Source organism: Dromiciops gliroides, chromosome 4, assembly GCF_019393635.1.
Source record: "Dromiciops gliroides isolate mDroGli1 chromosome 4, mDroGli1.pri, whole genome shotgun sequence".
NCBI classification, from domain to species: Eukaryota; Metazoa; Chordata; class Mammalia; order Microbiotheria; family Microbiotheriidae; genus Dromiciops; species Dromiciops gliroides.
Window position 1 is genome coordinate 230,986,215 of NC_057864.1, and position 14,393 is coordinate 231,000,607.

Consider the following 14,393-nt stretch of genomic DNA (forward strand, 5'->3'; position numbering starts at 1 on the left):
AAGGCAAATGTTGCAAACTATCTCTGCATGTAGCTTGAAAATAATAAAATGCTTTTATAGAAAAAAAAAAGAAATGATAAGCAGATGGGTTTCAGAAAAACCTGGAAAGACTTACATGAATTGATGCTAAGTGAAATGGAGCAGAATCAAGAGAATGTTGTACACAGTATCAACAACATTTTGTGACGATCAAGTGTGATGGACATGGCTCTTCTCAGCAATTTAAACTAATCTCTTTTGAGAGATTGTGGATCTCTCAATTCTAGGAATTGAGGCAAAGAGTATGTGTCATCCACAAACAGAACCACTGACACAATGTAAAGAATACCCTTTGCCATGACCAATGCAGAAATAAGTTTAATGTGATTGTACATATATAACCTATATCAGAATGCTTGCTGTCTTGGGGAGGGGGAAGGGAAGGGAGGGAGGGAGGAAAATTTGGAACTAGAAATCTTATAAAAACAAATGTTGAAAACTGTCTCTACAGGAAGATAATAAGATACTTTTATGATGAAAAACACACAAACAAAAAAGAGTACCCTTTGCTTGTTCACTGGTTTTATGCTTCCTGCTTTATATCCTGATTGATATTGATAATCAGAGTATCATTGAACATAACTTTCTTTATGGTAATGTGATCTTAACACATGCAAGTATGGGATACCCACTGTTAGAGAAAACAACCTTTAAACCATATTGCACTACTGAATCAAATGCTAATATTAGGGACAAAAGGAACCTGGGAATTGGTAAACAGTAAACACATGGGAATTATATATTCTCTGTACTTTTCAGTCCATTAAAAGGTAAAAGGTGTTCTGCTACAGATAATTATCACCAATGGTCTGCCTTTGAGAGGCAGTGTGGTGTTTAGATAGAGTGTCTGACGTAAAGTCAGGAAGATGTGAGCTTAAGAATCACCTCTAATGCATAGTATCTGTGTAACCTCTCAGAGCCTCTTTTCCCATCTATAAACTCAGGATAATATAATTTAACTTAGACTTATTATGACAACAAATATTCTGTTTCTTGTGTCATGAGAATTTTTCTGACTTGGCATCATTACTACCATTTGCCTGAGAGAAAGTCAAATCACTACCTAAGATCTGCAGAATTTAACTTAAACATCAAACTCTAGCTCAGGTAAGTAACTGGTTAGTGGTAAGAGAATTTCTGGTTCAGCTTTGTCAACCAGCCTCTAATCTGTGAATGGCCAGAACTGAACAGAGCAGTCAGGATTGTTTTATTTTCAGAGTGAGGAAAAAGACTTGCAAGCAAGCTATGGACACATGTGTGACTAGGGGTGTGACCCTAGGCAGTGTGGGGAGATTTCAATACTGGGGGCAGCTAGGTGGCACAGTGGATAAAGCATGTTAAAGGCTAAAATTCTAGCTAAACTGTCTAAAATATCTAGTGAGTGGTCGCCAATAAATTATAAGCTTTAGCAAGAGTTAAACTTTTAAGCATTTATTAAGGAGAATAAGAATTTGATAAAGAGAGAAGAAAGGCCTAGATTCCTATCTATTAAAGGGAGAGCGCATTTCTAGCTGCCTTTTCCACCAGCGTCCTCAGGAAAGCAAGTGAGACCGAGCGCCAGTCTCTTCCTTCCTCCTCCCACTAGCCAGCGTCACTTCCTGATGCCAAAGAAAAGACTCCTGGTCTTGCCCTCAAAGACCTTCGCTTCATGGGCAGATCTTTTCTACAGTAAGTCTCCAGCAGGTGGCATCATTCCAATCGTTACAAGCCCCAGCCCTGGATTCAGGAGGACCTGAGTTCAAATCTGGACACTTGACACTTACTAGCTGTGTGATCCTGGGCAAGTCATTTAATCCTCATTGCCCACAAAAAAAAAAAAAAAGCAATATTTATACTAGTGGCTGCCCAGTGAGCTATAGCCCTAACAATGAGGGAGCAGCAAGCATGTGACAAGTTTAATTCATTGCAGGACTTTCTGAGTTTGTCCAGTGTTTGTCTTTGATCAGAGAAAACCTGGTGAGTTATATGACTAGCCCAGAGGGTGATATCATCCAGAGGGTGATCACAAAGGATTGTTGTCTTGCCAAGCTCAGGGTACATCTTGTTTACTGAGCCTTATCTTTGGAAGTCAGGGGGTCTAAGTTTTACTTTGTCATTTCCCCCTTTTGGCCAAGGGAAAGAGACCCTGACCCTTCAGACCAATAACCATAAGAGGCCAGTTGGGTCAGGATGAGACATTTCCCAGGGGGTCAGTTCCTTGAGGGGACCTATTGGGGAAATATGTCTCAGATATCATTGCTAGCCATTTGTTGTGTACAAACAGAAAAGGGGCTGGAAGAATGTAGAGGGAGAAAATGCCAAAACACTTGAATCAGGACCTTGGTGACTCAGCACATAACAAAAGGGAAGGAGGCTAACTAGGAGGGTATATTCAGCTCTTATCTGGAATTTTGTGACAGCTACTTCATCTGGTGTTGGCTGCTTCTGGGTCCATATTAGAAAAACCTTGTGGTCCCTGGGGGGTTCTGCCATTCATTCCAGAGCAGGGGCTTTTTTCAGATGATCCAGGAGTTTGGCAGCTATGGGAGTACTCAGACCTAACGTTTTGGTCCTGGTAGGAGCCCTTAGAAACAATGATTGCTTGCACATGGTCCAGTTTCCTAGCCACACAGGGCTAGGTTCAAACAATGCAAAAAAGGTTTTTCATAAATTCATAATCATAGTTACATTAATGTCAGATTACAGATCAAACTACTTAGAGGGTTCATTATGGAATACTTTGGTTTTTTCTTTTTTTAAAGTAATAAACATTTTTATTAATAGTTTGGGGTTCTGATTTTTTCCCTTCCTCCCTTCTACTCTTCCTGAGTCAGTAAGCGATCATATATAGGTTATACATGTACAATTATGTAAAACATTACCATATTAATCATTTTGTATAAGAAAACTTGAATAAAAGAAAAAATTAAAGTGGAAAATAGAATGCTTCAGTCTGTGTTCAATCAATATCAGTTCTTTCTTTGGAGGGATTCTCTTGGATCATTGTGCTGTTGAGAATAGTTGTCCTTGATAGTTCTTCACTAAACAATATTACTGTCCATCCTAGTGACCCATTATAAATGTCTATTTAATAAGCACATTTTGAGTCCCAGATGTCCCAGATGTCTCATCTGGTCCTAAGATATATTTTCTGGGACAATGGGCTTTATTCTCAGGACAGCTCTTCAGGCTCTACTTCTCTGCTTCCAAATCTAGAGATTCCTAGATAATTCTGCCAGTAACAAGACAATACAAGTTGGTGTTTTCCAAACTTGAAACTTCAGAGAATTTTAGTTTGTATATTCTATTTGATATTCCCATCCTTACCTAAATCCTGTACCTGTGTGAGATTAAAATTGGGTATTAGATCATAAATCTACCCTACTTAACCTTTCCCTTAATTTATCTCCCAGACTAGTAAATGGAAGAAGCTTCTGGTTTTCTAGATAGACCTTTATTGTATGGTAGTCACAAGGTGATGTTGATTAGAAGGATAGGAAAGTAGAAACACAATACAAATCGTCTTAAGTATAAGCTTAGTCTATATTCTGTATAAAACTCACCAAAAGCCGAAGGCCACCTTTGGGGAGAGAGAGAGACCGTCTGTGCAGCGCAGTCAGGAGACCAGCAGAGCAGGAAAAAAAACTCTCACTTCCGTTCTCTCCTTGCCTTTTAAGCTCGCACCCCGGAAGTGGAGTGCTAGCAGGCAGTCTGACGTGCGCAATAGGTGGACTGGTGTGTGTAGCTCATGCTGTTGGTCTCCTCCCCGAAAGGGTGGTCCTTAAAAAAAAAAAACTGGCGTCTTTCAGTTATCCTAACCGACTGTTAAAAAACTTTCATATTTTTTTACCACACCTGATATAAAAATATTTTAAAAATTTATGAGGGTCCAATTGTTAAATGAACTCTCCTGCCTTTTAATATTATCAGACATACTTTGAAAAAAGGAAAATAATTTCTTTTTTTACACTTTACATTTTACATTCTCATTATCAATAACAAATTTATGTGTAAAATCCAATTAATCCTTAATTAATAAATCTTTAATTTAATTTAATCCTATTACCCAAATACTCAAAGCCTGAATTTCCATGATAGATACATCTGGAAGCCAATCAGATATATCTATATATAGTTCCTAGAAAAAAAAAAAGTCTAATCTTGTTGCTTTTCTCAAAATTTACTGGTTCATTTGTAGTTAGAAAACGTTTACATTACATATTCATCTTGTGTCTAAGCATTTCCCCCTTAGAAGGATAATATACTTTATTATATATTATATTATACTTTGACCACAAATGCAGATAAAAAATTGTAAAATGTTATTACTTGCATCTTATAATAGTAACTCAGAGATGTCCCAGTATCAGTCTATTACTTAATAGACTTAGTATTTTACTCAACAAAACTTCTTGATTATAGAAATTTGCTAAAAAAGGAAAAAAAGGACATAGTTATACCTTAGCTCTGTTTTATTCCAGGCATGAGTTATATCTGACAGCCAATCATGTATTCACAGGGTGTTAAAAGCAAAGCTCAGGATTAACCAGGTGGGAATTTCCCTTTTCAGAAAGGAAATAGCACAATGGAGAAATAGAGTTATGAGGATCCTACCTTGGGTTAGGCCAAAATCATTCCCAAAACTTTTCCCAAGCACAGACATCCACCTTTAGCAGTTCCTAGATGGCAGCACTTGCCATATTCTACTTCTGGCTTCATGTCAATACAACTATCCCTATAATCAAAGCTCAAATAATAGTAAGTTACAGTTCCAGGAATTTTCACCTTAAACAGCAAAATTTCAGGAACCACAACTTGAATATCTTTCCTGATGTTTCAGTTAACATTTCATTTATCCTTTACTTACAAATTAAATATTTTCATATTCTGGGGCTTCAGACATACAGCAAATACCTGATTGTTGACTCATCATTGCAGATGCTATATCTTTAAACTACCTTATACACTTTCATAATAGCCAATATTTTCAAATGAAAACTCACTATTATATATAAAATATTTAAGTTTACAAATATCTATATTTTTATCACATCCTTTTAAAAGTCCAATTTATGTATAACAGTATCCAGATTAACAAGTTGTTTTGTCTGACAGCAATTTTTTCTTCTTTTGAGGGGGGGGGGTAGAATGAGGCAATTGGGGCTAAGTGACTTGCACAGGGTCACACAGCTAGTAAGTGTCAAGTGTCTGAAGTCAGATTTGAACTCAGGTCCTCCTGAATCCAGGGCTGGTGCTCTATCCACTGCACCACCTAGCTGCCCTGCTGACAGCAATTTTGTTACAGTAGTCTCTCAAATTTTACAATATAAGAGAATTTAGATATACAATAATAATGAAACAAAACTTTAGGTGACATCAATTGCATTTTCAAATTATCCCATTGATCTTATTACCTTTGGCATTTTAAAATTACTTTTAAAGTAATCAGGCATGGAACATTCAATTAAAGAAATTATAATGTGCTTAGCATATGCTGGTCACTATGTAAGCACTTTACAATCATATCATTTTGATTTCACAACAACCTTGGGAGGTGGATACCGTTATTATTTTTCTCTTTACAGATCAGGAAACTGGGGCAGAGTAAGAGAACTTGCCTAAGATTACACAGCTAACAAATTTTTTCCAGTATTTTTTCAACCCCTGTATTTGGGACACTGATCTGAGAAGAGAATAATAGGGAGAGGGTCTCTGATCAAAGTGATCTTTGGTTTAAACAATCTTTTCTCTTTTCATGGTCAGAAATGTCAAGGAAGAGTTAATAAGCAGTTGCCATAAAGTGCAAACTTTTACCTATTTTTTTTTCTTTCTTCACTCTGGGATTATTTCCAAACTAGTTGCCTTACCTTAGAACAATGAAACTATCAGTCTTCAGGGAAGTGTCATCTACTTTTTAATTTATAAAATTTAATCCTTAATATTTCCTTAAAATAATCCTATACAGTAGTGGCCCAAAACTTACTAAATTATTTCAGAATGGAGCAAATTCCTGGAATTACCACAAACTCAAGGAGTTCTCCCCTGCAAACTTAAAATGATTTACCTCCAAACCTCCAGAACCTGCAACTTGGCCAATGTTGAAAAGACAGAAAAGAAAAGTGTTTTTCAGGGTTTTTTCCTCTTTTCTTATAACCCAATCTCCTATAGAAAGCCCAAAGTGGGGGTTAGTCCTGCTTACTGAACCAATTCCTTCAAGTATGAAAGTTCATTAATCTTTCCCATTGTCCTTTAGTGACAACCCTTAGAAGTTTTTCTGGCCAACTGAACTTTTAAATCATTCCAGGTAACAGAATCTAAAACCAGCACAAACAGGATACAGACATTCTACAAAGACACAGAGCTCACAGTTTCACACAAACTCCACTTAAACAACAAACACAGGCAACATTCCACAAAGATAAATTAGACCACAAATTCACAAAGGATGCAATTACAATCTCAACTTAATTTTAACTGGTGTAACAGAAAGCACACAGTTTGCACCTTTTAACCAGAGATTTGCAAAAACCAGAGGCATGCCATTTGCAAAATTTAAACAGAGGTGTGCTGAGGAAAAACCAGAGACATGCCATTTGCGAACTTAACCTGTACTGTGCTGGCACATCATTTGCAAATTGAACCAGAGGTGTGCTGGCATGCCATTATAAAAGGATATTCATTTTACCAGAGAGATCTGAGATGAATCACTGGAGGGGCCAGGCTAAATCAAAGGCAAGAGTTCAGGATTAAGGGGCAGAGCCAAGATGGTGGTTTCATTAAACGCATAGAGCTCCTGATATAATTACCCCCAAAACAGCAATAAAAGAACCCCTGGAGCAGAAAAACCCACAAAAAATAAGGGCTGAGATTATTTTCCAGATATAGATAGATTAAAGGGGACTGTGCTGGGCTACAAGTAAAGTCCAATCCCACGATCATGTAGAGACCACAGGCACACTGCACCCAGAGGAATATAACCCAGAGCCTCTGAATCACCTGCAGCACCAGCATCTTCTGGAACTGAGCATGTGGTCAGGTGAGAGGACTGAACGGTCGGCCAGAGGGGAAACTGCAGGGGTATCAGCAGGACCTAGGGAGGAATTCTGCTGTCCCACCCCATCAGGGAACTGGGAAGAAATCCTGAACGTCTGGAGGCCCAGGGGGGGAGAGGAGCAAGGGAGCAGGCTCTTCGAAGCTAAAAACCACACCACAGAAAGCTTTGCTGGTTGGTTGTTTAGTAAATAGGCTTGAGGTTATCTCCAGACCAGAGAACTGGCCAGGCGAGATTAAAACCTGCCCTGCCTCAAACCAAAACACCTAGGACCCTCTGAAGCTGGGAACAGGAGCGGAGCTGAGAAGCAGTGCCAACCCCCCCAGCTCCCCACCCCCACCCCCACCCCAGTGGAGAGTTTAAAAGTAAATAAAAGCAAGGCCAGGCAGGCTGAGAAGAAACCCAATCATCCCCCAGGACATGCTGTAGCTCAGTGTGTCCTGGAAGCAGCGTCACACTTTAAAAGCTAAGAAATAGTAAGCCAGGATGAGTAGGCAGAGAAAGCAGAAGACCATCAAAAACTTCTTTGGGGGTAAGGTAGACCACAATACAACCTCAGAAGAAGAAGATAATAACAGGGTCAGAGCTCCAACATGCAAAGCTTCCAAGAAAAATATGAACTGGTCTTAGGCCATGGAAGCTCTCAAAAGGGACTTTGAAGAGAAAGTAGGAGAAATAGAAGGAAGATGTAGAGAAAAGCAGAAAAGAATGGAAAGAGAAATGAGAGTGATGCAGGAGAGTCATGAGAAAAAAGTCAACAGTTTGAAAAGCCAAATGGAAAAGAAGATTAAAAAACCATCTGATGAAAATATTTTGTTTTTGTTTTTTGTTTGTTTTCAGGACAGTGAGGGTTAAGTGACTTGCCCAGGGTCACACAGCTAGTAAGTGTCAAATGTGTGAGGCTGGATTTGAACTCAGGTCCTCCTGAATCCAGGGCCAGTGCTTTATCCACTATGCCACTTTGCTGTCCCTGTCTGATGAAAATAACTGCCTAAGAATTAGGATTGAACAAATGGATGCTAGTGATCTTATGACAAACCAAGACACAGTAAAGCAAATCCAATTGAATGAAAAAATAGAGGGCAATGTGAAATATCTCCTTGGAAAAACAGCTGACCTGGAAAATAAATCTAGGAGAGATAATTTGAAAATCATTGGACTACCTGAAAACCATGACCAAAACAAAAGCTTAGGCACCATCCTCCAAGAAATTGTGAGGGAAAATTGCCCTGATATTCTAGAAACAGAAGCTAAAATCGAAATAAAAAGAATCCACTAATCACCTCCTGAAAGAGATCCCCAAAGGAAAACCTCCAGGAATATATATATATATATATATATATATATATATATATATATATATATATATATATATATATATATATATATGTATATATATATGTATATATATATATATATATGTATATATATATATGTATATATATGTGTATATATATATGTGTATATATATATATATATATATATATATATGTATATATATATATATATATTTAGTGGGGCAATTGGGATTAAGTGAATTGCCCAGGGTCACACAGCTAGTAAGTGTTAAGTGTCTGAGGCTGAATTTGAACTCAGGTACTCCTGAATCCAGGGCCGGTGCTCTATCCACTGTGCCACCTAGCTGCCCCCTCCATGAATATTATAGCCAAATTCCAGAACTCCCAGGTCAAGGAGAAAATATTGCAAGCAGCTAGAAAAAAGGAATTAAAATACTGTGGAGCTACAATAAGGATAAAGCAAGATCTAGCAGCTTCTACATTAAAGGATCAGAGGGCATGGAATATGATATTCCAGAGGCCAAAGGAAATGGGACTACAGCCAAAAATCACATACCCAGCAAAATTTAGGATAATTGTGGTGAACCCAGAAGGCTTTCTGTCGCCCCTCTGACTGAGTTCCCCCTCCCCAGGCTTGAGCCATGGTCACTGAGGCAGCAAGTCTCCTAGGAAACTTTGTGGTCAAGGCCTGAATTCCTGAGACAATGCTTGGCTGGCCTCCCAGGGGTCTGAAAACTCAGCTGTACAAACTTCGCTCTGCCTAAGCCTGGAACAAGTTCTGCCAGGTCAAGGCTGAAGGATTGAAAAATTACTCTTATTCTCTTAGAATTATTCTAGGAGAGACTCTATTTGATTTCTTTATGGCTTTCTGCTATAAATACTGAGCTATCCTGGATAATAAAGTGCACATAGTTTATCACACATAATGTGGTACTGATGTGTCAATGATTAATCGTCTCCGATCCTCAACTTCCATCAAGGGAATTAAGCCCACGACCCCGACACATAATCTTTCAGAGGGAAAAATGGGATTTCAATGAGAAAGAGGTCTATCAGGCATTTGTAACGAAAAGACCTGAACTGAATCGAAAATTTGGCTTTCAAATACAAGACCTTGGAGAAGCATAAAAAGGTAAACAGGATAAAGACTTCATGAGGGATATTAAAAGATCAAACTGTTTACATTCCTACATGGGAAGATAATACTTCAAACTCATAAGAACTATCTCAGTAAGGAATTACAGAAGACACAGGTCTGAACTGAATATGAAGGGATGATATCTATAAAGCATTTATGTTTTGTTCTTTGTGGGGCAGATAGGGTGGGGTGTCATGTCTGGGGCCAGATTTGGGCTTGGAGCCTCCTGGTTCCAGGGCTGGTGCATTGTCCACTGTGCCACCTAACTAGCCCATGATGACATCTTTAAAATAGGGTTGAGGTATAGAAGGAATAGACTGGGGGAGGGAGAAGGGGAGAGATGATCTGGTGAGAGGTAGTTCACATGAAGGAAACAAGAAAAAAGCTTATGGAGGGGAGAAGAGGAGGAAGGAGTTGGGGAGTGAGTGAACCTTAACATCATCAGAATTGGCTCAAAGAAGGACTAACATACATACTCAAGTAGGTATAGTAATATATTTTTGCCCTGAGGGAAGGGAGGGAGATAAGGAGATGGGGGAGAAGGGAAGGAGGGAAGGGCAGATTGGGGGAGAGAGCAGTAAAAAGCAAAACACTTTCAAGGAAGATGAAGATGTTCTGCATTACTGCACAAGTATGACATATTGAACTGCTTCATCTCATAGGGAGGGTTGAGGAGGGAGGGAGGAAGAAAAATTTAGAACACAGAATTAGCTCAAAGACCTTAATCTCATCAGAGTGGGCTCATGGAGGGAATAACATTCATCTATTTAACCCTACAGGAAAGTAGGAGAGGAAGAGGATAAGGAAGAATGAAAAAAGGGAGTGCAGAGTGGGGGAGAGGATAGTCAGAAGTAAAACACTTTTGAGGAGGAATAGGTAAAAAGAAGATAGAAAATAGAGTAAATACCATGGGAAGGGAATAGGATGGAGGGAAATAGTTTTGATGATTGATTATAATGGCAAAATGTATGGTACCTACTTTGCTGGGCTATTATGAAGAAAATTCTCTGTCAAGCTTAAGCTACTATATAAAGGTTATGATGAACAGGATACTATCAGAAAAACCTGGAAAGACCTACATGAACTGAAGCAGAGTGAAATATACTGTAATCAAAATAACAGCAATAGTGTAAGATGATCTGCTGGGAAGCATGTGGTTATTTTCAGCAAGGCAATGATCCAATATAACCCTGAAGGATTTATGAAAATTGCAACCCATCTGCAGAGAAAGAACTGATAGTATCTGAAAACAGATGGAAACACATTTAAAAATTTTTTTTTCCTCTTTGACAATTCCTTAATCTGAAGTTTTGGGGTTTTTGGACTGTTTTCTCTCACAACCTAGCTAATATGGGAATGTTTTCCATGACTACTCATGTATAACTTATTTCGAATTACTTGAGTTCTTGTGGGTGGGGGGTGGGAATGGAGGGAGGAAGAGAAGTTGGAACACAAAGTTTTTTAAAAATTGATGTTAAAATTTGTTTTTACATATATTTTGGAAAATAAAATTCTATTCATAGTAGAAAAAAATAATGAGTGCCTCAAGTCAAATTCTGGGGTAGCATAGCCAACAAAAGATCTGAATGGAGACATTTTTCTAGCCCAAGACAACTTGGGAGTAGGAAGGAGGATTCATGTTTTGGGTAAGAATGGGACCACAGGAAGTTTGGAACAGGATGAGTCTTCTCTTAGATCCTTTACAACCCCAAATTATGTGATTCTGAGATTTTAGGATAATTAGTTGCAATGAAGTCAGTGCTAGACATTAAGGAAATTCAGGGAGATGGACTGATAGAATAGTGCAAGATCAAGCAGCCAGAGGTCACAATAAAGATAAAGACTTAATTTTAATGAGGATGAGATGGGACATGAAGTATCATCTTGTCTAGAGCCAGCTAGACTAAGTGGGCTAGGTAAGTATGCCCTAAGTCACTAATCAAGTTGGCTTAGCCCCACAGTTAGAGTTCCAAAGCTGAATGAAGTAAGTTTCTGAGAAATTTGGGGCATGGTATAAAGTGAAATGGTCCAGCTGAAGAGAATCAGGGCAGTAGAAGCAGAATGAGTCATAAGATGGCCTGGGTGAACATCTGGATGGCATGTAAAATATAGTCTAGATAGGACTGACTAGCTATAGTGATCTAGGGAAGTTTGTATTCAATCATAGAGCTATTTCTTCCTCTGTTCCTCATCTTCCTATGTCCTAGCCATGTGCCTTTAACAATATTCATGACCCTTCTATCATCATGGATTTAGTTTAAAACAATTCAGTACATGATGAGTGAGATGAGCAGAACCAGAACATTATACACAGTATCATCAACATTATGTGTTGATCAACCGTGATAGACTGGATTCTTCTCACCAATACAATGGTACAAGAAAGTTCCAGGGGACTCATGATGGAAAAGGCTCTCCAAATCCAGAAAAAAAAGAACTATGGAATATGGATGCTGATTGAACCATAAAATTTCTTTTGTTTTTGGTGCTGTTGTTTTTCTATTTTAAGGTTTTCCCTTATTGCTCTGATTCTTCTCTTATAGCATGCCTGATGCAGAAATATGTTTAATGTTGTTATGTATGTGTATATACATAGATATGTATAGATATGTATATATGTGTGTGTGTATACATATATATAATATATATAATATAACCTATATCGGATTGCCTGCTGTCTGGGGGAGGGGGGGAGGGAGGGGAGGGAAAAAAAATTTTAAATTGGAAATCTTATGTAAACAAATGCTGAAAGCTATCTCTACATGTAACTGGAAAATAATAAAATTTTTAAAATTAAAAAACAAAAACAAAAAAACCAATTCAGTACAGAACTTGGTTGAAATCCTTCTGCCTATAAGAGGTTTGTGTTTTATGCTGTATTTTTACATGTTTCAAGCTTGTCCTAAGCTGATCTTTGCAAGAGACCACAAAAAATGTTGGCCCATGGAAAAAATGTAACTTTAGGGTATTTTGTGTATTGTTGGTTAAATTTGACTCTAGATTGTTGACTTTGAAGTCAGGAAGACCTAAGTTTCACTCTTGCTATTGATGTATACTGGCTGTGTGGCCATATACAAGTTTCTTACCCTGAGCACTCTAGTCAAATCTCTAAGCCTATAAATTCCAGATGAGTTGCCAACCTGGATTCATAGAGTGAGTTGCTGTACCCAGCTGTCTAGGGCAATTAAACCATAGGTGCAGTCCCTATCCTAGCTACAATGTAGTCTAGAAAAGTTTGCATTAACTCAATCATAAAGTAATTTCTTCCACTATTCCTCACCTTCTCATGCCCTGGCCATGTGCCTTTAACAACAATATTCATGATGCTTATCCCTATCCATATCTCTATACTGGTTATTTAATCTATTATTTTGATACAGACCTCTTATTTTATTGGTATAAGGAACTCCTGATGTGGAAATTTCTGTCACTGATACAAGCTAGTGACTAGGGCACCAAAGTTAAATAAATGGCTCATAATCACACAGCTAGTTTTTGTTAGGGATAAGATTAGACCCCAGGTCTTTCTGACTCCGAAGCTGACCATCTATACACTATACGATGCTGCCTCTCTAGTTGTTTAATCATTTGTCATGTTTACTCTTCATTACAGAGGAGGAAACTGAAGCAAACAAGGTTAAGTGACTTGCCCTGAGTCACACAGCTATTAAGTGTCTGAGGCCAGATTTTGAAATCAGAAAGTCTTCTTGACTCCAAGCCTGCTACTCTATTCATTGTGTCACCTATCTTCCTTTGCCTCTGTAGAGACATAGTTATATGGCACTCATTCATTCATTCATTTCCATGACCTTTATACAATAGACAGTTGTTATATGAACAGAACACCCCTACCTTACACTTCTAGCCTCCGTATCTAGAGATAACATATAATGGAAGTGCCTCATAAAGAACTTATATCATGTATATATATATATATATATATATATATATATATATATATATATATATATATATATATATATATATATATATATATATATATATATATATATATATATATATATATATATATATAGTAACTAGGTCTTATCTGATGGACCACAACCTCTTTGATTGAAGTTGTAGAACAAAAACAAAGCTTTCAAAGAAGTTTTAGTCAGCTTCAGCCATTTTCTTTTTGCCTGCTCTGTTCTAGATCTGACTTCTTTTGCTAGGAGTGTCTGGTGAGAGAAAATGCTATAAGGAGAGAAGTCCTGGGTTCTCTCCACTAAGGTCAAAAGTTCTTTGCCTAGGGGCAGCTAGGTGGCGCAATGGATAAAGTATTCAGGAGGACCTGAGTTCAAGTCTGGCCTCAGACACTTGACACTAGCTGTGTGACCCTGGGAAAGTCATTTAACCCTCATTCCCCCCCCCCCAAATCTTTGCCTGCCTTGGTTTTTATTCTTCCATTTTAAGTATGTCTCAAAAGGTCAATAGAGTTGAATCCTGGCATGCCAAAATCCAGATTTCGCTGTTGGCTTGGCATCAATGTCCCCAAGGAACTAGGAGTGATCTTCCTGAATGACCTTTGGGACCCAAAACATAAACAGATGCAACAAGAACTTATCTGGCAGTTAGGTCACAACTGAACATGAACATAGGACCAAAGTTGAATAGGAACCAATTCTATGTAGACACTATATGAATTAAGTCTAAGCCCATTGTCCCCAGAGACCAATGCTAAGAAGAGTGTATATTGGAGGTAATGGGGGGAAATGTGTCTGTATTTATTCTTGTTGTATTTTCTTTTTTTCTCCTTTTCTTTTGTGGGGCAATGGGGGTTAAGTGACTTGCCCAGGGTCACACAGCTATTAAGTATCAAGTGTCTGAGGCTGAATTTGAACTCAGGTACTCCTGAATCCAGAGCTGGTATTTTATCCACTGCGCC